Source organism: Heterocephalus glaber, unplaced genomic scaffold, assembly GCF_053883595.1.
Source record: "Heterocephalus glaber isolate CG9 unplaced genomic scaffold, H.glaber_assembly_v1.0 deba00001497, whole genome shotgun sequence".
Lineage (NCBI taxonomy): Eukaryota > Metazoa > Chordata > Mammalia > Rodentia > Bathyergidae > Heterocephalus > Heterocephalus glaber.
Window position 1 is genome coordinate 53,390,781 of NW_028258320.1, and position 25,518 is coordinate 53,416,298.

Sequence of the window (25,518 nt, forward strand, 5' to 3'; positions counted from 1 at the left end):
ACAGAGCTAAGAGACAACCTACAACATGGGAACAATTTTTTAACAGCTGTACATCAGACAAAGGACTACTATTTAGAATATAAAAAGAACTTAAAAAAAAGTCAGTCCTCCCAAATTTAAAGACCCAATTCAAAAATGAGCATCTGAAATGAACAGACATTTCTCAGACAAAGAAGTAGAAATAGCAAATAAACATATGAATAAGTGTTCAACATCACTGGTCATTCCAGAGATGCAGATAAAAACAACGCTGAGATTCCACCTCACCCCAGAAAGAATGGCTGCTATCATGAAATCTACCAATAACAAATGCTGGTGGGGTTGTGGGGAGAAAGGAACCCTTCTCCATTGTTGGTGGGAGTGCAGACTGGTGCAACCACTGTGGAAATCAGTATGGAGATACCTCAGAAAACTAGGACTAGAGGTCCAATTTGACCCAGGTATTTCTCTGCTGGATATCTTCCCAAAGAATTAAAAGAATCATACCACAGCAATATATGTACACTCATGTTTATAGTGGCACAGTTTGTAATAGCTAAAGCTTGGAAACAGCCCAAGTTCCCATCAACTGGAGACTGGATAAAGAAGATGTGTGTGTGTGTGTTTTTTTTTTTTTTTTTTAAATAAAATGGAGTACTACTCAGCCAGTCACAATTTCATAAGCAGTTTCCCTTAGTTCTTGGTTATAGGGCTTTCTTATGTCCTGACTCTTGGCACATTTGCTCACTATTCTTTGTGGCCTCAGGTAGCAAGCAGCACTTTCCACACAAGTGGTGTGAATCTCAGTCCATAGCCTGGCTTTTCTAAATCTGCTTCCACTTCTCTTGTGGAGTGCATTTATTTATTTGTGGTCTACATGAGTCAAAACTCATAGCTGAGCCTTCCTGACTCCATGCTCTGATTCCCGAAGCAAGATTTGTTTTGCCTCTGAGCCCTGGACTGTCTTTTCTACCCTCTGCCTTTTATATCTCATCTATTTTTGATGCTTTTTTTTTTGAAGCAGAGGAGACTCAACAAAGCATGAACTTTCTATGCCAGTTTGACCAAAATTAAGGTTGTTTGATCTGTACTGCTAACTGAACCGAATTATTCCTGCATCTAGAGATTAATCTTCCTCATGATGTGAGAACAAAACTAAACCATTTGAAAGCAACTTGCATATGTTTGACTCAGAGATGAATACCTCAGCACATCAGGGAGGCTGTGGTCAACTATACTTTGATGAGATAAGACACAGTTGTTATTTGTTTACAAACCACTGTGAACTTCAAGGACTTAAGTTCAATTTCTGGACTCATTTGGAAAGAGAACAGATGAAAGTTGTAAAGTTTAGAATAATTATCCCTTGTGTTTGGCTACCTAGTGCATTTGTATAAGTAAAGAGAAATACTTGAACACAGAATTAGAGTCTTCCATCCTGCAAGAAGTTCTGCTACATTCCTGAAGTATCTTATTCAATCACAGCCTGAAATTTCTTTTTCTGATAATTTCATCTCCCAAGGAGCAGAAGATTGAAGAGAATACTCCACCAGACGAGAGAGACTTGGTAACTAAAATAGATATTCTGTGGGGATTGGAGAAGTCATTCTGTCATTGAGGATTTGTGGTAATCAGTGAAAAGAATCAGATCCTATCAGCTACTGCACTAATAAAGAAGATGTCAAGCATGTTCAGAGCAAAGACAAGGAGGCCCACTTCCGAGCTGAGACCACAGAAAGGAAGAAGGCACAGAGGGTAGAAAAGTTACTACAAGATGCATTTTCATCGTGTTATCCTGAATTAATCTAAAGAGAAAAAACAAGACAATACCCACTAAGCCAAGGTCTTTCTGCTGAGGGTGGCTTTGAAGACATGCACAATAATGGGAAATTATAATCACTAAAAAGACTACAAAAGAATTTTAGATTTTTTATTAGCACATGTTTGTAATACATAACATTTATAATAATCAGGGCAGTCGGTACATGTATGTGACATATCTTAATTCTTTTTTATCCCCTTCCCCTCCCTTCCTTCTCCTTCCCACCATCTCTTGGACATCTCCTAAATATTTTTTCTACATATTTGTAGTGCATAATGATCACATTCCTCATAGAGACTTGGTATATGTGAATAACACAACACAATTCCCCTTTTAAAAGGGGAATTCCCCACCCAAGTCTCTCGGGTCCCTTCCCATATGCCAACAATCTAAGAGCATTATAGATTCTGAGTATGTATGTTGTTGGGAAGAGCGTGCTTGTTAAACAAAACCTGAAAAGGATGCTAAGGAAAAAAAATGTCATGTTAGGTGGCATAGGCAATAGGATGCCTCTGCAATGTCTAGTTCTCTTGTATGGAGCCATTGATGAGGCATTGATGCCGGAAAGGTGTCTTTGGGTCCCATATGCTTCTATTGCCAGGGAAGGCAACAGTCTTCAGACAAAAAGGAATGACCTCATTCTTGATAAAAGTGTAGGAGAGTGTTCAGGAGATATGAATGATTATCAGGGTCTCAAGAGACAACTTGAGAGAACTGACCAAGGAGCTTCTTGCACTTGGACATTAAGGGTTTGGGGGAGACTAAGCAAAATACTAGGTAGCCAAAGAAATATCAGGCTCCCTCATGCTTTCGTAAGCTACTGAAATGTAGTGAAAATTAGTTACACACTTGTGGCTTGATGGCAATCATAGGAAAGGTTTAAGAAGTTATTATGAAATAGTTGATTTGTTTATAAGTTAAGAAAAAATCAGCCATCTTGAGAATAAGTGCAAGTTGACTAGGAGCAAGTTTTGCCAGTTAAAGTTATCTCTTTCAGGCTGGGAATGTGGCTCAGTGGTACAGTGCTTGCCTTACATGTGTGAGTCCCTGGGTTCTATCTCCAGCTTTGCAAAAATAAACAAATGCAAATAAAAAGTCATGTCTTTCTTTGGCTGGTTTTCCAGAAGGATAGAAGATATTGTAGTTGAGGTAGATTCAGAGTGAGGTTGGAGCTGGCATGGGTCCTCTTCTGGCCATGTTTCTGGCATGGATGTTTGCCAGGGTCATGATCTGCTCTAGAAGTGATGCCATCTACCCTGAGCCTTTTCATTTTCTGTCCAAACAAGTGAAATTATTTTGAGTGCTTCCACACATGGAACATTTAGTCCCAAGCTTCACAGTCAGGAGGCCATGCCCCTCTCCAGAGGCGAGGCTCAGAACTAGATCTTGCGAGGATACATCCATGCTGAGAAGTGTTCCTCTTTTATCCTAGTGCTTTGTGTGCTATCTAAGACTCACAGAACCATCTATGGTCTCATCAGTCTCATGGTTCATGTGGTACTTGCAGTCAACCAAAACTCTGACTAAATTTTTTCCTCAATAGACCACTTCTTTTCACCTGCAAATAATGATAGAAACATTAACTGACTAATTCTTTCAGATTACCACCATTAATCTGAGGGCAGCCAAGGAAAGGGCTAGAGACTGTCTGAGCCAATGAGGACTTCTTATTTGTGGTCTCGATTCATACTTGAAATCCATCAGTGTGTCATTTTATTGGAGATCATCATGGGAATCAGGTTTCCTGAGCTCCTGCAGGAGGCCTTGGAGTGCTCTACCATGTAGATACCTTTTTGCAAAAAAGTCCCCTGTGTGCCGAAGTAGAGACAGGATGTGGGCTGTCTGTGAAGGGCCTCAACACGCAGGACAACTGAAGAAAATCAACTGACAAGTTTATTATGACCTTTTCTGTCTTGATCAAAGCTGCCCATGTTCTCTGCCCAGCCAAGAGAGAACAGGACCATTTTCTGAAATTTTTTTTCTGTGTGTATGTGAGGAAGACAGTAAATTCTTTTTTTTTTTAATTATTAAATTCTTTTATTGGTACATTGTAGGTATACAACACAATTACATTCCTCATTGGGAATTGTACCTTTACATAATGCATCTTGGTTCTTATTTTTTCCCCATTCCTAGCCCTCCCTTCACGCCCTCCACCCTTCCCTATTTACAAAGACTTTATTTCCATTTTTTCCATTTTGCATCATTTTTCCTTTCCCTTCTTTCCTTTCCCCTGCCCCTCCAACTACCCCTACCCCTTTGGACCATTTCTTCCTATTTTACATTATCGATTATTCATTCTAATCATTGGTACATTTTAGGTATACAATATAATGACATTCATCATTGGAAATTTGCACCTTTACATAGTCTCTCTTGGTTCTTATTTTTCACCCTTGCCCAGCCCTCCCTTCAACCCCTCCATTCCTCCCTATTTACAAAGATTTTGTTCCTATTTTTCCATTTTCTCATATTAATCCCATTCCCTTCTATCCTTTCCTCTAGCCCTCCCACTTCCTTCCCCTTTGCCCCTTTTCTTCCTATTTCACATGACCTATTATACATTTAGTCCTTATTTACACTTTCAGTTTCTCACACCAGAGAAACTATTCGGTATTTATTTATGTGTGTCCTATTTACTTCACTTAAGAGTATTGCCTCAATGTGCATCCACTTAGTTATAAATGTCTCTAATTTCTCATTTTTTATGGCTGAGTAGTACTCCATTTTATAAAAAAACCCCACATTTTCTTTATCCAGTCTCTAGTTGATGGGCATTTGGGCTGTTTCTAAGTTTTAGCTATTACAAACTGTGCTGCTATGAACATGGGCACACATATATCACTGTGGTATGATTCTTTTAATTCTTTGGGGATGATCCTCAGCAGTGGGATAGTGGGGTCAAATGGGACTTCCAGTCCTAGTTCTTTGAGGTATCTCCATACTGATTTCCACAGTGGTTGCATCAGTCTACACTCCCACCAGCAGTGGAGCAGGGTTCCTCTTTCCCCACAGCCCCGCCAGCATTTGTTATTGATTGATTTCATGATAGCAGCCATTCTTTCTGGAGTGAAGTGGAATCTCAGCCTTGTTTTCATTTGCATCTCTCGAATGACCAGTGATGTTGAACATTTTTTCATGTATTTCTTTGCTATTTCTACTTCTTTGTGTGAGAAATGTCTGTTCATTTCAGATGCCCATTTTTGGATTGGGTCTTTAAATTGGGGAGGTCTGATCTTTTTAAGTTCTTTATAGATTCGAGATAGTAGGCCTTTGTCTGAGGAAGAGCAGGTGAAGATTTTTTTCCCACATTGTGGGTTGTCTCTTCACACTGCAGGTGGTTTCTCTTGCTATGCAGAAGCCTTTAATAAGAAGAGATCCCACTTATTGACTGTTTGTGCTAGTTCACGGGCAACTGAGGTTTTGTTCATAAAATCTTTTCCTACACCAATGTCTTCAAGGGTTCTACCTAATCTCTCTTCCAACTGGTTCAGAGTTTCTACTTTAATATTAAGATCTTTAATCCATTTTAATTTTAGTTTAGTGCATGGTGAGAGATACAGGTCTAGTTTTAATCTTTGGGAAGTTGAAGCCCAATTTATCCAGCACCATTAATTAAACAGGCTATCTTTCCTCCAGTGAGGGTGTTTGGCTCTTTTATCAAAGATGAGATGGCTGAGGGTGTCTGGCATTGTTTCTGCATCTTCTAATCTGTTCCACTGGTCCTCAAGTCTGTTTCTTTGCCAGTACCATGCTGTTTTTATCACAGTAGCTTTGTAGTATAGTTGCAGGTTGGGGATTGTGATACCCCCTGCCATGTCTCTGTTATCTAGAATTGCTTTTGCTATTCTGGGTCTCTTCTTGTTCCAAATGAATTTTTGGATTGTTTTCTCAAGGTCTATGAAGTATGCTGCTAGGATCTCAATTGGAATTCCATTAAATCTATATAGCAGTTTTGGAAGGATGGCCATTTTCACAATATTAATCCTTCCTACCCAGGAGCAGGGGATGTCTGTCCATTTTCTGATATCTTCTTCAATCTCTCTTTTCAGAGTGCCATAGTTTTCAGAGAAGAGGTCTTTGATTTCTTTCATTAGGATGATTCCTAGGTATTTCAGTTTTTTGGATGCTATTGTGAAAGGAATTATTTGCCCTATTTCTCTCTCAGTGAGTCTGTCATTGGTGTAGAGGAAAGCTATTGATTTTTGTGTGTTGACCTTGTAACCAGCTACTTGACTGAATTTGGTTATTAAGTCTAGAAGACTTTTGGTGGAGTTCTTGGGGTCTTCTATATAGAGTATCATGTCACCTGCAAATAATGACAATTTGACTTCTTCATTACCTATGTTTATTCCTTTTATTTCTTTCTCTTGTCTAATTGCCATGGCTAGTGTTTCCAGAACTATATTGAACAAGAGTGGTGATAGTGGACATCCTTGTCTTGTTCCTGATTTTAGTGTGAAGGATTTCAGTTTTTGACCATTTAGTAGGAGATGGGCTGTTGGTTTTTCATAGATGGCTTCTATCAGTTTGAGGTAGAGACCATCTATTCCAAGTTTTTGTAGGGTTTTTCTCATAAATTCATGTTGGATTTTGTCAGATGCTTTTTCTACATCTGTGGAGATAATTATATGGTTTTTGTCCTTGGCTCTATTGATATAGTGTATTACATTGATTGATTTTCGTATATTGAACCATCCCTGCATCCCTGGGATGAATCCCACTTGATCAGGGTGTATGATCTTCTTGATGATCTTCTGCATTCTGTTTGCCAGTATCTTATTAAGGATTTTTGCATCTATGTTCATTAGTGAGATTGGCCTATAGTTCTCTTTTTTGGTTGAGTCTTTCTCTGCTTTGGGCATCAAGGTGATGCTTGCTTCCAGGAATGAATTTGGGAGTATTGCTTCCCTTTCAATATCATTGAAGAGTTTAAACAATAGTGGCAGCAGTTCCTCTCTAAATGTCTTGTAGAATTCAGCAGTGAAGCCATCAGGGCCTAGGCTTTTCTTAGTTGATAAGTTTTTTGTTATGTTTTCAATTTCATTGGTTGATATTGGGTTGTTTAGAATTTTTAGGTCTTCTTTGTTCAACTTTGGTAATTCATATGTATCTAGGAATCTGTCCATTTCTTCTGTGTTTTCCATCTTATTGGCATATAGGTTCTGGAAGTAGGTATTGATGATCCTCTGGATTTCTTCTGGGTCTGTTGTAATTTCACCCTTTTCATTCCTAATTGCATGGATTTGGGCATTTTCTTTCAGGAAGACAGTAAATTCTGATGTGCCCACGAGTCCAAGTAAAGGATTTTAGCAACAATCATTTCCCTGTATCCATAGCCAACCAAATACCCTCCTAAATTCCCTGAAAATAACTCCTGAACTGAGAAGCTGGCATGGTTAGAGGCAGCTGCAGATCTCTTTGTGCACACCCCACCCTCCCCCAACTCCTGCTGAATTCTTATCTCCAGGGAGGTGGGGACTACAATCAGGACTTCAAAGGCCTAAGGGGCCAGGCCAGCTTCTGCGCAGCACTCTGCATTGCAGGTCAGACCAAAGGGGTTCTGGGCTGTGGCAGACGGCACACACACACACACACACACTAACATTAAATGTCTAGTTAAGACTACACGTGTGCCAGACAAACTGCTCCTGTGGAGACTGTGTCTGAGAAGTGCTTCATTGTTCAGCCCTCACAGAAGTGTGTCTCAGTTCGAATTTCCCGAGCACAGGCCTGAGGTCGACTCCTGTGTGAAGAGAAAGTCGTGCTGCCAGCTGAGTTGGGAGGTGAGGTGGGAACAGGGAGGCAGTTGGCTCTAGCGGTGACTGGAGAGTGATCCTGTGGGAAAATGGGGACACAGTAGGACACTTAGCCAGAGATATCCTCCTTAGAGTAGAGAGAGCTGGAGTGTTTGCACCCCAATTCCTGCAAGGGCTTATTTGAAGCAAATCTTTGGGAACGGTAGTCCCCTGGGTGGTCTTTCTGAGTGGTGGGTGTGGAGCATGTGGTTGCCATGTCCTGGGAAGGCTGGGACAGGAAAACTGATGAGGGGGTTTCTGTGCAGGTGCTGTGCTGGAAAGGATCACTGGTTCCAGTGTGGACAGTGCCCCATGAAAGCTGCCATTGCACAGGGGCAGCACAGAAGTACTGTGGGGGAAGGATCCTTAAACCATGTCTATCGATACCCATGGGACATGAAAAGGCAACCTTGTACAGTGACATTGCTAAATCAAAATGTTATTAATTACCCCATAATGCTGATGACCGGGAGGCACATGATCCAACTCACCACTGTCTTTTCCTTGGATTATTCCAGCTCCTCCTAGGTGATCTCTTTTACCTTAGTTTTGCCCCTATTCAGACCCTCTTCTTCTTAAATCTCTAAACTTGGACCTTCAGGGACTCCAACTTCCAAGGTCAAAGCAGCAACACCTCCGTGGATGCTCAGACTTCACACTCCTGCCCAACTTTACTGAGAGCTAATTGCAAACACCTGTCCCTTGTCTGATATGTAGTTTACACATTACACAAACACACAAATTATAAATATGCACATTAAACTTATTGAAATACCAAGAATATATTTGGTCAGATATTACAAGGTAAAGTTACAGTATATCTCTGCTTCTTTAATACTGATGCTTATAGACTCACAAGTTAGACTTCCTGTGAGGTTTGTTTCCTATTTCCAGTAGAATTATGAGGCCATTACATTGGCTTATAATGTATTATTTTTGTATTTCCAACTCTGAATTGGACCGATGAGTGTGTATATTTCTTAAATGAAAAATAATTAAAGAGATAATTGAACTGTTTTAAAATCTTAACCTGAATTTGAACTCTAATAGTTTTTAGTTCAAGAGGAAAGCCAACTCAAGAGGCAATGAGATTTGCCCTGTACTCATCTCTGAACTTCTCTTCCAGCCAATTACCTTCCTTCTTGCTGATAATCTATTTCCTTTTAGTAACAGATTAGTAATCAAAAGTCGAGGGCTTTCAATTTGCAGTTTCATTTGAAAGTTAGGAGAACAGAGTTTGTTCACACACACGTACTCTCTCTGAAATCCCCGCAATATTCTTGTTGCTAAAGAGCTCTAAGTGAGTTTAGATTTAAGGTGATACAGCCAGGCAAAGAGAATGGAAGACAAGGAAGAGAGGAGAGTGAAAGTGAATTCAGCAGCCTGAATTTTCCTCTATTTTTTTCTGACATCCTAAGAAAGCTGAAAAACTATTGAGGACACTGTATTTTGATAGAGAATGGATAGGAGAGATTTTTTGTGTGTTCCTGTGTGTACATAATTGTGCAAAAACAGCTGTGCATGTGTGAACATTCATTCTTATGTAGAGTGGTTTATGCACAGAAACAAGGAGAGCAGAGGCAGCTGTAAGGCTAGGTACAGAGCAGAAGAGAAATCAAGTCTGATCTAGTTGGTAAAGAAAGGAGCCACCTAGGAAACTCACCCAATACCACACCTCTCCACCATCACCCAGCACACCGCCAAAGTCCTGTTCAAACAGGTTGGAATTTCAGAAGAAATGGACCCTTCCTTCCTCCCTCATGTTGGGATGTCGTGTGTGTGTGTGTGTGTGGGGGGGTATTGGGGGACTGACACCATCATCTTCACACTGAGCTACATCTCCAGCCATTTTTAATTTTGACAGTGTCTTGCTAATTGGCCCATGGAGGACTCAAACTTACAATCCTTCGGCCTCACTTTCCCAGAGTGCTGGCATTACAAATGTGGCTGGAAGATGTCTTTAGAGAGGAACTCTTACGTGTTGAAAGGTTTTTACCTTTCCCGGCTTCAGGAGTCCGAGGAAGAAGAATATTGTGCTGCTTCTGGAGAACGGGAACATGAAGTGGGCTCTGCTTTTCAATGATATTCCAGCAAATCCACACTTGAACGACTCTGGACTTCTTTTTATCCACAAGCCTGACAGCCAATGTTTCTGGAAGTTATTCTTGGAGTTTCCAGAAGAAAGTTAACCCTGTTTTACAAACAGATTTAAGATTGTGTTCACAAAAACTAATAACAGCCGTGGAATACTATAGGAAATAATTTTTAAAATGCACAAAAGCTGACACTTCTGGCCTGATCTCTCAGTGATGTTTAGATCTTAGGCCCCAGTCTGTGACAGTGAGCATCAGGCAGACCACCCTTCCACATGAACCTCAGAGATGTCAGTGAGGAGAGACATTAAACATGTGACGTGCACCTTGGTGCAAGCTGACCTGTGCTGAAAAGGCAAAGAAAATAAGCCCTGAAAATAGATAATGAGGAGCAGCACTGGGGTTAACTTGAGGGTTCAGGGAAGCCTCTCTGGAAAGCCAAGCAAGCTGAAATCTGAAAAATTGCCAGTAATTAGTGAAGTTTGGATGGGTTGGAGTGGGCGAAGCACTCAAGACAGGAGATATATGAAAGTATTGAACAATCTAAGAGCTTAATGGGTGGAGAGGCTGGCTGGGTGTCTGGGGAGGGGCCTGGGCCCTGCTGCTACTGCATGTCCTTAGTCCAACCTCAATAACTCCTTGAGCCTCACACTGCCTCTATTCTTGTCATAGTCCTCACTTTTAATTCCCAGAAACCAGAGATCACTGCCTCTTTATTAGGGATGTAGTTTCAGTGAGTAGGAGTAAGGGTCTCAGGAACTGAGACAGAAAAGAGGGAGAACCATGAACTGTTATCAGTTGCTTCTGCTAAGATGACTGCTGTTGGTCCTCCAAAGACTTCTTGAGATGACATAAAAACTGCCTCAAGGAGTCCACGGTTGAGCAGGAAGAGGTAGCACAGTGGAGTCTTTGAGTGTGGTATGCTGATAACCTCACATATCCAGGTAATTCATGGATAGGTGCTAGATAGGTCCCATGGCATCTCACACCCTAGCCTTGGCAAGGAAACTCTTCAAAGGAGAGTGGAATGTGGCGGGCTGCTGTTGCACAGCACAGGTAAGGATGGAGCAGAAGATAGATGAAAGCAAGGGCCTGGAGGAGAGGCAGAGAGTCTCTGTGCCACCCAGCAACCTAGTTTCTATAACTCACTCAGGAGAGGATCAATCACTTGAGTGTCATGTGCCATCCTTCTAACTGGTCTTATAACAACTCTGAGCTACTAATTATGGCCTAAAGCAACTGCTTTAGACTGAATATTTGTGTCTCCCAAGGTCATGAGCCATAGTTTTGACCCTCAAAGTGTTAGTGTGAGGAGGTGGGGCCTTTGGGAGGTGATGGAGTAGAGGGTAGTGCCCTGATGAATGAGATCATTGACCTAATAATAGAGCCATAAGAGATGATTTCTGCCATGTGAAACATTAAGAGAATATGACCATCTGCAAGCCAAGAAGTGAGCCTTTCCAGAGTTTCCCTGTTCCTTGTTCTCGGACTTCCAGCCCTTAGGACTATAAGAAGTTGGTATCTGTTTGAGTTCTTGGTCAGTATCTTGGTTACTTTTCTCATTGCTGAGACAAATTGCTCAACACCCAAAATTAAAAGAGGCAAGATTTATTGTAGCTCACAGTTTATAGAGGTTTCAGTTCATAGTTGGTTGGATTTAAGGCAGGATGGCATGGCGGGGGAGCATCACAGAGGAGAAATAGTTCATGGAGGGCAGAAGGCAGCAAAGCAGTGAAATAGCTAAGAAGCAGCAAGTTATGAACAGCAGCCCTCTTTCTGTCCTTTATATTCTATCAAGGCTACATGCCTTTAGGGTGAGTTGCACTCACAACCAGGCTGTGTCTTCCCATTATTCACACTCAGAACTATACCAAACCAGTCAATGGACTAATTTAGTAATCACACACCCTTAATCCAGAATCATACATTCTAGACCCAGCCACCTCTGAAATGCCCCACCTATGACCTCATGAGTCTTTGGGGGGACATGTAGACACAAGCCATGACAGTTGGTTTGTAATATTTTGTCACAGCAGCTCAAGGGAACTAAGGCAATAATTAAGCAGGGCTGGTGTCTGTTCCCCACCTTTCCCTTGGCCTCTCCGTGTGCTTTTGTTGCCCGTTGGGTTCCAGAACACCCTTATCTATAGCTCAGGCATCCACACAGCTCTGTCCCACCTCACACTTTTATACCTGAATTTCTCCTGCTCAGCTCTCTTTCTAGCTTGTTCCCTTATCTAGCAGGTTGCATATAAACCTACCCTCTTCAAGGAGCTCCCATATGGGTAACACTTTGGCAACTAGCACTCTATGGCAGCTCTGGGTGGGGCTGAAACCTTCTGCCTTGAACCACTACCAGTTGATGTCAGGGCTTCCCAGTGACATACCTAGTCAAGGTGTGGCTTTAGGTAGGAAAAATATCCTCTCCCCCCACCCCGTATTTGGTTTTATTTTTGCCTTAATATCTGAAGGATCTATTGACTTTTGGCTAACCCTGTAAATCATCATGATAATCACACATTTCAGTCTGTGGAATCAGATGGTTTCACAAATTCAAAAAAAAAAAATAGGAAAAGTAGAACACAGAAAGAAGAGGCAGAGCAGTGCCATTTGGGCCGGGATCTGGACTCCATCAGACAGTCACTTTTTTTGTCCTTCCAGATTTGTGGACCCTAATTCCACCTGAAAATCCAAACTAACTGCTGCTTCCCCATGACATCCACTGGCAGAAGCAATGAGTCTTTGCAGAGAGGGACCCTGGTGCCTGGATAGAAGATTCAATATGCACAAGTGGGAACAGTCCTTCTTTGAACCCATTGATTTGAACATCTAAGTACAGGGAGCATCATAAAACTAAAAACAAAAGCCTCTAGTGATAGCACGTTATCTTTGAAGTTCACAAGTGTATTTCAAAGGAATACCAAGGTATGGTGGTCAATCATGGAGAGAGTCATGGATGAGGCACTCATGTCATCTGGAGGCTGAGAGCTCCGAAGTAGTTACCCAGGAGGGTGCGTGGTGGGCCCTGGCCTTATCTAGCAGGGACCACAGCCAGAACTTCCCACACATCCTTGTTGAGAATAATTGAAGGCAGTGACAGCACTAGAAGAGATATTGAGGCATTGGCAATACCCTCCTGTGGATGTTGGCATGCCTGTGCTACTGGGAGAAACACTGCCCAGGCTGCATCTATAAGGCTTGGAGCATCCCTTTCTGTTCCTGTGCCCACCCTTCCTACCTTAGGTTGTACACCAGGAGCTTTTCCTAGTGCTTGTGACATGATTACATAACTGTGATCCTCTTCCTGCATGAAACTGACCTCATTGTCAGGTCTGCGGGTAGCCTAAGTGGTGAGAAGGTGGTTCTGGAAATGGTGAAGCTGAGTGTTCATTGGGGCTTTGATATCTCTTGGCTGTGTAGCAAGGTTACATTGCTTCTCCACTTTGATCCTCTGTCTCCTTCTCTGTGTGATGGGTACAGAGTGCTCAGTGTCTTTAGAGGACTTCAGGAGTTGAAGAATCCACAGCCATAGGCCAGGTAGGGGGTACACATGCCTTTGGACATTACTGACTAAGCCCTTGCTTGTTGTGGACAAAGCAGTAGCTTGTCTGAGTATGAATCTCAGCTATGCACTCACTCTGTCCCTGGAGAACTTTTTGAACTCCTGTAGTCTCAGAGGACTCTGGAAAAGTGGGTATTTGAAATGGAACCTAATTCCCAAGGTTGTTATGAGAATCATATGAAAGAAACACTGCAGTGTGCATGTGGTATTCCTGGAAGCACTTTGGGAACTTGGGCTCTGCAAACTCTTATTGTTAATCCCTTCTTTGATACCCTCCCCAAATGATCTGCCATGCATTCTTGTATCCCCAAGCTCTTCGATATGTACTGCCAAGGGAACCCTGCAAATTTATGAAGATATATTTAGACCACTGATAGAATCAATATTATTCAAACTAATAATGGACTGGATAGGGGAACATGTTCTGTTCATAAAGGAGACTACAGTCTGCTTAGGCACAGGCTTAATAACAGAAACGAAATGCATGGAAGTATTCAGTGGAAGCACACTGAACAAGCTGTCCTTTGGCTATGTGTAATGAATTTCTTCAGAGAAAATGGTGCCATTTCTCCATCTGCATTTATCCAGCCAAAGTCTTTCTATTGACTGCTATTATTCCAGAACTTACCAGAAGGCTTATGGGGAACTAACCTAAAATCTATTCATCCCATGGGACAGAAACTTCAGTCTTCTGGAGTTTCCTTCCAGCTCAGATTTCATGCTGACATTGTGTCTAGGACTACCAGATTCTTTACGAAGGTTAAAAATGAGAAACCATTTAAATAATGGCTCTGAAACTTTAAATATATTAATTTCAAATCCACACTAGAAGTAATAAACAAATTGCTCTCCCCAGACTTAGTATTAAATAAATCCATATGAGTAGATTGGAGCAGATAATAGTCCTAGTACTTGTCCCACCCTCATGATTAATCAAAATGTGTCATCATCCTAAATGGCAAATAGATAAACAAAGCCTTCAAATTTGGTTTTAAGCATCTCAAAGCCTGAGGGTATTTGCTGTTTTTCTCAGTAATCACATTTTTTCCTGTTGCCCAGTTCCTATTTTCTAAATCAGTAAAAACATATTGAATATAACTTGGGGGTTTGGAGAAAACTAATTGAAATGATGTTTTATGTGATGACAGCATTTTGAAAAAGCAGTAGTGATAAAAGTAATAGACAAAAGACCTTGTCTCACAACTTCTCCATGCGTCTTGCCTTCTATTTTTAAATTGTTAATCAAAGCTGCTGACTTATTGCTTATGGGGAGGTAGAACAAATCTTTATATCCCAAAAGCTTTTTAAATTATTCACTGTGCTTACTACTTTGCTTCTGAAGGGAGATTATCCTTTTTAATTGAAAATCTTCTATTATTTGTGCCTGAAAGGTTTGAAAGAACAAGTTGAGGTGCAGCCACTATTAATAGTCCAGTGCAAGGGAACACAATAAAGGATGGGATTTCATAGAAGCTATTCATTGCTATGCACATTAACCCAATCACTGTCATTAATCATGCCCCCAACTTGTGGCATGAATGGCCTGGGTCCTCTTCCTATTTTATCAAGTGCTCCATAAGTTCAGCCTCTCTTTTACTTAAGGCAATACCATTGTTTCTTCAGTGATATTGCCCTGAAGATTAGGTTGTTAGGTTTTCAATATGTGCCAAGCACAGACTCTGTCTACCCTGTGCAATCCTGACATGGGGATGGATATAGGCATCAATTTCTATGTTTCCCTTCTAGAAGTCAGACGTGGCAGGGCATCTTCCAACATTAGAGCTGCAAAATGAGGATTTTTGGTGAACAGAGAGCAAGAGAAGAGCCCGGCTTGTTTTAACCATCTCATAATAGGCAACCTGATGATAATTTTAGTCTCACCTGTAATCGATTGTAGGTACAATGATTTAACACACCTAATAAGATGCCAAGAATCTAGCAAAGAAGAGATTCAGAAGACATTAACATTCACAGGCAATTAAGAAAAGCTTCTAAGGAAGCCAGGAATAAGTCCAGGGCAACATTAGCTCAGAGAAGAATGAAGTCTGCATCATAAGAGTCTGAGACCTGGTTCCCATTCTGACCAGGCAGCATCAGTCTCCCTAATCTGTAAGGTAGAATAATGTGAGTACTACTCGCAGGGATTGCTGTGAAAAATAAAGTCAAGCACCCCTTAGACCACTCAGCTATGTTAGTAGTTATTATTCAACTTCTAAATGCAAATGAAAGGAACCATCTATCCCCACTTTTCCTTTTTTCTTTCTTCCCCAAATCTGAGGCAACAGTACTGTACACAAATCATCTTTCTGGACTGCAACTCCCTGCTCCCCTGCAAACGTACTTCCCCTGAAAATTATTACTCAATTTCTACCATAAGATTGGGAATAAAAGTGATTTCACCTAATATGCCCACGTGAAATAGTCTGGGCTGGATGAGACTCATGTCTTTGCCTGTGGCTGAGGCATGCATGGTCTGCCCCCATAGGATCTCCCAAGACTGTCAGAGGCACTTCAGCTCCTTGCTTTCTCCCAGGCCAGGAGCCCTAGACTCTGGAGCATGTCAGCGGAGCATTGGCCCCACACTGAGGGCTTTTCTCCCCTGTGCAGACTGACATTTACAGAATCCAATGCCATGTATGGGAGGCCCAGCTTTCCTAGATGCAAAATTGAGGAGGTGTCATGTTCTGTGGCCCTGGGAACAAGCAGAGGTCAGCTGATGGAATAGGTGGCTCTCTCTTCTGTAAGACTGCTTGAAGACCTTGCTCAAGATATGACTCATATTAGAATTTAGCAGAAGTGATTATGTCCTCAGTGACCTAGCATTTCTCCTTGAATCAGACAGGAAGAATGCCTTCCTTCTGAGTCAGGAAGGTCAGCCTGCTCAATTCTAAACTTACCATTCCAATGCAGTAACCGTGGAGATGTGTTTTGATGTAATCATTTCATCCTTTCTCTGTATGCCATTACCTCATTTAAAAATAAAACCTTTTCCTGGGTGATAGTTTAAAAACTAAATGTACATATTTTCATTTTTAAAATTTATTGAGATATAATACGCATACTGTTATGATTTGGATTTGAAATGTTCCGCAAAACTCGGTGCTGAAGGATTTGCTGCCAGTGTTTGAGCCTTTCGGCAAGTAATTAGATCATGAGGGCTCTAACTCCATCAAGTGGATTAATCCATTGATGCAGCAGTAATTTGATGCTATTACTGGGAGTGAGGTAACCATAAAGTGGGCCTAGCTGAAGGGAATGGGTCATAGAGGCTTGACCTTGGGGCTGTAGCTGGTCCCTGGCACCTTTGCCTCAAGTTACCTCACTCCGCTTTCTAGCTGCAATGAGGTAAGCAGTCTTCCTCTGCCACATTTTGCCTCACTATAGCTCTAAAGTGTTGAAGCTGAACACGGATTGGAACCTCTGAAACTGTGAATCAAAATAAATCCTTTTCCTTTTAAATTGATATCCTCAGACATTTTGCTACAGTGACCAAATGCTGGTTAAACACACCGTGTATTTGTGTCTTTAAAGTGCATGATTCATTGGCTTTTAGTATGGTCACAGATATGTACAATGAACACCACAGTCAATTTTAGGACATTTTTATCACTCCAAAGCCAAAACCTCTTAAACTGTCACCCATCCCTTCCCCTTAATCCAGGGAACCCTGATCGCTATAGAATTTCCCTGTGTTGTAGAGGTTTTAAAAATGGAATCATGTATGATATGCAGTCTTCTGTGCTTGGCTTCTCTTACATAGCAGAGTTTTCAAGCTTCGTTCATGTTCTAGAGTTTCATTCTTTTATATATTCCACTGTACATATTCACTACATTTTGTCAACTCATTTATCAGTTGACAGACATTTGGGTAGTTTCTGCCTTTTGGGTATTACAAAGATGCTGCTATGAACATTTGTGCTCAAGCTTTTGTGTGTGTGGCTATACATCTAGGTGTGGATTTGCTGGGTCAGATGGCCACTCTAGGTTTTACCTTTGAGGAATTGCCAGACTGTTTGTTAAAGTGCCAGCACTATTTCTCACACTTAGCACTGTATGAGGTTCTTATTTTTATATGCCTAGTCATACTTGTGGGTTTTTTATGCCCACAGCAATGGGTGTAAAGTGATCTCATGATTTTGATTTGCATGTCCTTGATAGCTAATTACAGAGAGGATCTTTTCATGTGCTTATTCACCAATTGCCTGTCTTCTTTAGAGAAATGTCTATTCATGTCCATTTCCAATTGTTAAATTAGATTATTTGTCTTTTTAAAAATTGGGTTCATTGTAGGTCTTTGATCTACTGAGTTGATTTTTGCATATATTGTATAGTGGTGTTCCAATTTTATTCTTTTACATATATATAGTTGTCCCTGTACCATTTACTGAAAATAACTTTCTTTTCTCATTTAATTGTCTTGGTCCCCTGGCAAAAATTAATTGCATTAATTGGACATAGATGTATTGATTTATTTCTGGAATTCTCCATTCTATTCCATGGATATGTATGTTTATTATCTTTAGTACCACACTATTTCAACATATATAGCTTAGCAGTATGCTTTAAAATTAGAAATTGTGCATTCTTTAACTTTTTATTATAGTTTGACTATTTAGTGTCCTTTGAATTTCCATATGAATGTTTGAACCAGTCCATCTCTGCCAGAGAATTTGATAAGGGTTGCTTTTTTTTTTTTTTTTTGGTGCCGGGGATCGAACTTGGGTCCTTGCGCTTGCGCAGCAGGCGCCGAAACCACTGAGCTAAATCTGATCGGGATTGCTTTGAATTTGGAGAATAACGTTTTGGAGGATATTGTGTTCTTAAGAATGTTAAGTGCTCTGCTTTGTGAATATAAGCTGTCTTTCCATTTATCTAAGTCTTTAATTTCTTTTTAAAAATATTTTGTAGTTTTTAGAAAGTAAGTTTCCCACTCCTTTTGTTAACTTTATAAGTATTATGTTCTTTTGGAAGGTATTATAAATGGAATTGTTTTCTTAATTTCATTGTCAGTGTGCTCACTGCTACTGTATAAAAACAGAACAAATTTTTATATTTTAATTTTTTATCTTGCAGTCTTACTAAACTCATTTATTAATTCTAGTAAATTCTTAGTGGATTTCTTTGGCTTTTCTGTGTGTAAATTTATGACATTTGCAGATGTAGTTTTTCTTCTTCCTTTCAAATCTGGATAGCCATTATTTCCTTCTCTTACCTGATTGCCCAAGTGAGAACTTCCAAAAACATGTTGAAAAACAGACATCCTAGTTTTTCTCCTCACCTGGGGGAAGGGAGAGTATTCAGTCTTTCATTATTAGGTATGGTGCTGCCTGTGGGTTTTGAGTGAAACATTATTATTTTTTCCTATAGTCCATTGGATACTTCTTTTGGTAGTATGCTGGGTATAAAATATGAATAAAAACTAAGGCCATTTATAAGAATCACCACTATCAAACACTAGAAACTCACCTGTAAAATTTTCCTAAATTCTGAGTTTTCAGTTGTGAAAATCAGATTATTTCCCTGCACCAGGAAAACATACATTTTGGAATGACTTGTTACTTAATGTCTATTTTTCCACAGTAACCCATTTTTTGGATTCCTTTGAGTTCACTGGAGACTCGACAGTCACTTCTCCTGGAGATGTGCCATGAGTGTGCCATTTGGGAGCTCAAAGAAGGCTCTGAGAGGGCAGGTCTGCAGCAGGCTTCTCAGAGCCTCATTTTTGATCTCTGTGTCCATCCCTGATTTCCCTATGTACATTCATACACACCTTTTCCTGGTGAAAAGAGAAGCATTCTAGTTTTTAAATATCTATCTATCTATCTATCTATCCATCTATCTATCTATCTATCTATGGTGGTACAGAAGGTTGAACCCAGGACCTTCCCATTGAGGTACACCCCTAAACCTCTTCTTATTTTTTTTATTTTGAGACATGGTATCACTATGTTGCTTAATTGCCCAGGCTAGGCTTGATCTTGTAACCCTTCTGTCACAGGCTCCCAGAGTGCTGGGATTACCATGCCTGGCTTAGGAGAGATATTTTAGAAATGTCTGTAATCTATAAACCTGAGGAAAATAATAATGCCACATACCTTTATAAAGATTTTAATTCTTCATCTGAGCTCTTTGATTTGAATATGGTAGGAGATCTGGGTTTGGAAAACACTGATGATTTTCCAGTTCGAAAATAGGCCAATTTAGAATTCATCTTTTAAAGAAAGGGATGGTTCATCAAGGACCACCGTGAGACTTGGTGCTGGCAGCTGGCGCATAAGCTGCTGGTGAGGAAGATGGGTGGGCTACCATGGAGTCCACGCTGGAAGCCAAGTCAGGAGGCTGGAGGGGCAAGTGAGGCCTCTGTGAGGCCCAGGCAGTGAGAGGCCGACTTGCCCTTTTCTGTAGGCTGGGGCTACTCACATGTGCAGCAGAAGCATAGGCAAGTCTTAGGACTGAAGTTGACTTTAATAAGCTCGTTTTAGAATTGGTACTTAGACCAAAATGGAGATGTTAAATGTGCTTAAGGAGGAGCAGTTCAGGCTTATCTAGGTAAGATAAGTTTCTGGGAAGCTAACTGATGCTGTTTAGGCTGTGTTGAAGTCGTATCAATGCTATGATTAGATTTGGGGTGTCCTCTAGAGGCCTCGTGTGTTTGAAAGGTGACTGGATTATGGGGATAATATACTCACCAGTGGATTAGTCCACTGATGAGTTCAGCAGCTGAGTGGGCTGTTTGGAGATAAGGCCTGGTGGGTCACTCGGCATGTAACCTGGAATGGTAGATCTCCCTCCCCTGATTCTCCTTTCTTTCACTGCTTCCTGGCCACTGTGATGTGAATATCTTTCCTCTGCCAGAACTTTCCTCCCTGCCATTTCTGCCTTGGAGCCAGGCTACCACGGACTGTAACTGTGAGATAAAATAAACCTCTCCTCCTTTAAGTTGTAGGTGTCAGATATTTTGCTCCAACAAAGAGAAAATGACTAAGGAAGCCATAGTGTGCAGATGTGTGCACACACATATTAGATATACACACATTAGGAGACATGTATTTTTATACATGTGTACCCCCATGCACACACACATGAACACAAACAAATATACATGAACATATACAGACACATATGCATGGAAATGCAGAAGCACACATGTACACACATACAAATGTATATAAAGCATACAAACACACATGCATATAACAGTGCAAAATACACATATCCATATATGTACTATATATATATATGCTCCTTCATGAAAACACACATACACAGATTCTGCATATACATAAGCAAACACGCACACACAGGAGCACACATCAACACATATGCAAAAATACACAGGCATACATATATACATGGATCATTTTACCATCATAGACCCAGTATGTCCTTATGTCTGCAAGTAATTTGTTATTGAAAAGTAACACATGATCTGCACATAATTAAACAGAAGTGAATGATACAGTATTTACACACAATATCACTTTCCTTGTATTTTTTAAAGAGAGAGAATGACAAAGCCAAAGATTCAGGAATTGTGTCTGAGGTCGCAACAATACTGTGATTAAAATATGAGTTTTGGTGACTTTTATTATTAGTTTTCAATTGAATCATGAATGTTTTTAATAAGAGAAAAATCTAGTTGGATGATGAAGTGGTCCTAGGCAATAATTGAACTTTACCCTGGAGATGTATCGCACAGCAACACAAACAACAACTTGTGACATGAAGAACAGAATACAGAGGCAGGTGAATTTTGAAATCCACATTGTGTTAGTTACATTAAAAATCTTTCATCTCTGTGTTATATTTTTTTACTTCATGCTTATTCTTTAAGAACACATACTTGCTTTCCATTCTCTACAAATATAGATGAAAAATTAAAGCTTCTTAAATTCACTTTTTGAAAAACAGATTAATTCTGATTTTTCTGTAAAAATGACAATATTTTGAGTTCCATGGTTGATTTCAACACTCTGTTGCTTGTGAAGTATCTTTGTGACTTCCAAATCCTCCAACCTGCCCAGCTGTTTTCCCTCCCAACTAATTTTTTTTTTAAATTGGCAGATAATTTATTTTACTTTAGAACACTTTTTGTCAAAATCTAGGTCAGCCCATTAGAGCGATATTTATGTGACCATCATCAGTCAGGATAAAATTGGTGGGGAAGATTTAGTAGAGTTGTGTGGCTAGCGGGTAGGGAAACACTTTTGTGGTTATTTATCATCTCAGGAGCCTCCCTCAGGCCTTTAGAAGCTTTCATCATAAACGTCTGCCTGATGTTAAAGATATAATTACAAGTAATCTCTCTTTATCTTTCTCTCTGAATGTAGTTTAAGGCTTGTATCTATGATGTACTAAAGATTTTATTATATATTTAAGTGTACTATGTACTAATCTTTATTTTATAAATATTTTATAAATACGCAGCAGTTGCTACATATTACTCAACTTTAAAAATTTTTGGAGAAAAAGGAGCAGGTTGACTTGACAGTTTTAAAATGACAGTTTAAAATGACGAACAGGTTTAAAATGACAGTTGTTTGCTTTTACAACAGGATATACAGATATATATATATATATATATATATATATATGTATATATGTATGTATATATTTCAGGAACCCTTGCAGATACTAACATTTCCAGATACTTAAATTCCTTATACAAAATGGTGTACCATTCACATGTGACTTATGCATATCCTCCTATATATTCAAATAATCTCCAGATTATTTATAAGACCTAATAAAATGTAAATACAGTGTAAATAGCTGTTATACTAGAGAATAATGGCAAGACAAGGAGTATGCTCCTTTTATGTTTAAAACAGACACATTTAAAAAAGAATTTAATCCACAGTTAGTGAAATCCAAGAATGCAGAACTCACATGTAGGAGGGCTGACAGAATAACTACACATAGCCAAGCAACATTCAATATCCTGACATTAAAACAGTTGTAAAAAATGACTCCTTACATAGGTACTTGTAATTCCTCATTTTCAAATGAAGAAAATACCTTTATTATTTTCTTGTTTCTTTCTAAATGATAAAATAAGATCAACTTCCAGGTTTCCATTGGAGATATTTTCTACTTATGCCCACTGTACAAGATGTGATAGAAAAATACAGTGATTGTTTACATTTTAAAAAATTTATTACAGTAAAAGACACATTGCCATTAATCCATCTCAAAATACTTCCCCTCAGTTCAAATACCCCTATCCTAACATTCTTGCCAGTTCCTGAAGCAGTTCTGGAGGTCCCTTTTTTGTTTTGCTTTGTTTTTTTTTGGTACTGGGGATCTAACTCTGATCCTTGCATTTGTGCTTAAGCAGCAGGCGGTGAAACCACTGAGCTAAATCCCCAGCCCCGGGAGGTCCCTTTTTAATGAATGTCTTTAGTTGCCTAGTCAAGGCTGCCTTGATATTCTGAATTGGTTCAAAGTGTTTACCTTTCATGGTCATTTTGGCTTTGGGAAAGGGCCAGAAGTAGCATGGTCCCAGAGCCAGTGAATAAGTTAGATGAGGACCTACTATTATGTTTATATGAATCTATCTTTCCCTTTAATGAGACTTTGCAGCATTCACAGTATCTTTGACCCCACATTGTAAAGACATCCATGAAGGAGGACTTCCAGAACTGCTTCAGAAAGTGGCAAGAGTGATGGGATAAGTGTGTTTGAAGAGAAGGGGAGTATTTTGAGATGGATTAATGGTAATCTGTCTTTTATTGTACTAAATTTTAAAATTGAAATGTTTACTGTATTATTGTATTTGATCACCCCTTGTATAAGCTATCTTTGTATATAAGTAAAAAGCCAAATTGGTAAATCATTTCTATTTAAAAATTTTATTATTGTTTTTTAAGTTTGGAACATATGTAAAATGTTAGAGGAACTTGACTGAATGATTATAATTAATAAATCTACTAAAATCATTAGGCAAATTTGTCAAGTTATTATAACTTTATGCTACTCTCTTAATTCTACTTCAATGTGTTTCAAAGCTTACTAACTTTAACCAATGCTTCATTGTAGTCTTAATTTGAAAAACTGATTTAAAATAATTTAGTATTCAAAACTACCTTAACAGTTGAAATTGTTCAACCATTCACCACTTATTGGTTTATTTTAAAGGATAGATTATGAAACAATAAGTACATTTGCTAACTTACAAAGTAGAAATCTAAATATGTCTCAATATCTTTAATGATACAAAGCTTCTCCCACCATGGGTTGTGCAATGTTGCCTACTGGAGGCACAAGTAGGTTTCAAATAGGATCACGATGAATATTGCTTATCACTCAGCAAGTGTACAAGTACTCAAAACAGGCCCAGCTAGGTCCTTTGATCTCATTTTATCCATCTTTCCATCTATCCATCCATCCATCCATCCATCCAATCATCTATCCATAAGTCAATCCTCCCACCTTTAACCATTTTTTCTTCCACATATCCATCCCTCCTTCCCTTCCTCTCTCCATCCATCCATCTATTCATCCATATATCACCCTTTCATCCATCCATTGATCCACTTATCTATCAATTGTTTCATAAATCCATCTATCTATCTATTTCTACAATTCTTCAGATATCAATCAAGCACCAACTAATGTCAGTTTCTGGAATGGACATTGAGGAGACTGTCTTTTGGACACAAGGTGACCCATGACAAAGCATATGCTTCTCTTGATTAGATGCTGTGATGGGTGTTTCACACCTGCTCATAGACTGTACTGTCCCCATTCTCCTTTTGGTCCCGTGCTCAGGAAACTGACCTGTATGGATGGCATGATACATTTCATGTGTTCTGGCTTCTGGTTGGATTCAACCAAGGAGAGCACAGCAGAAGATCTGAGATGAAGAGTGATCAAGTGGGATCCTGTTCTCTATTCTTTTGCTGTACTTTGCCTAAAAAGAATACTGGCTAGAGAGTATTGTCTTTCTACTTTCTTGTTCCCGTATGTTTCCCTGCTGAGTCAGGGCCACTGCTGTGCCCATTCTTTACTCCTGTAGATGCCATAGAAAATAAACTGCCAATGTGATGATGTCTCCCTGGCATTGCCCAACACATCTCTCTCTCTCTCTTATGGATGCTTCTGCAGAGCTAGAATAATCATATTAATTGTTTTATCTGGCTGTCATCTTCCCTAAAATTTATTCAATATATGTGTCTCTTGACTAAATTTCCACTTCCAGAAAGATTGGTTTATCATACTTCTTGCTTTTATTTAGAAAGGCATATTTTTAATTGGCTACCCATAGTTCAACAAAATGCCAACATCCTTGAAAAAAACATCAATGCTTCTAATTGCTTTGTAATTGTACCTTAGTCACTACCTGCATGTTCTATTAGCCTCTCTTTGGGGCTGATGTATCCTGAGATTATTAGAACCATTGTAGATCTATTTTACCTGTTTTCTTGTATCCAGAATAAGTCATCAGATACAAGATTTCACAAATGTTATGAGACATGTTTTTCTCCATGTGGCCAAAAATGTCATGAAAATCAAGTGTTTTATACTAAGTATTCTTTGTTCATGAACAAATAAATTCAACTTTTAACTTTACTTTTGAGGATCTTTTCAACATACTAGACACAGGTAACCAAAGTGCCACAGAATAAAATTGCCAACACCAAGGCCCTATGACTACTGGGGACAAAAACAAATATGTTTGGATCCAGTGAAGCTAGGTTCTGCGTCCTCCAGTCTCAACCTCAGTGATGTCATCTCCTAAAATTGCAGACCAGCAACTAGTGATTTCAAAGTATTTTAACACTGAAGGGGATCCCAAAATTCTGCCCCAAACACTCCTATGTAAATCATTCAGACTTTATCCATTTAAATTAAGTCTGTTGTAAAGCTTTGCATTGTACATAAAATCAGTGACACACACACATATATGTACTGACAGCAAATTGACATATATATATATATATATATATATATATATATATATATATATATATATCTCAAAGACCTTACTGTCTGACTTAGAGCAGCTCTAAAAGGCCTGCTTGCTCCCAGTCCTAGGGCTTACATTCCATGAACGGTGACAGTGACAATGACTCCTTCCAACCACAGGATATGGGGTTGATGTGCTCTCTACTGTCTCTGATGCCCTCTTCTGTAGGAGTGATGACCTGAATCAGGATACAAGCTTGTAGTCATGTAGCATTTGTACAGTGCAGAGAGGAAATGTGTAGTTCAATTACCTAGATTCTGGCTGCCTGTATCAGAAAACTATCCACCCAGAGCAAG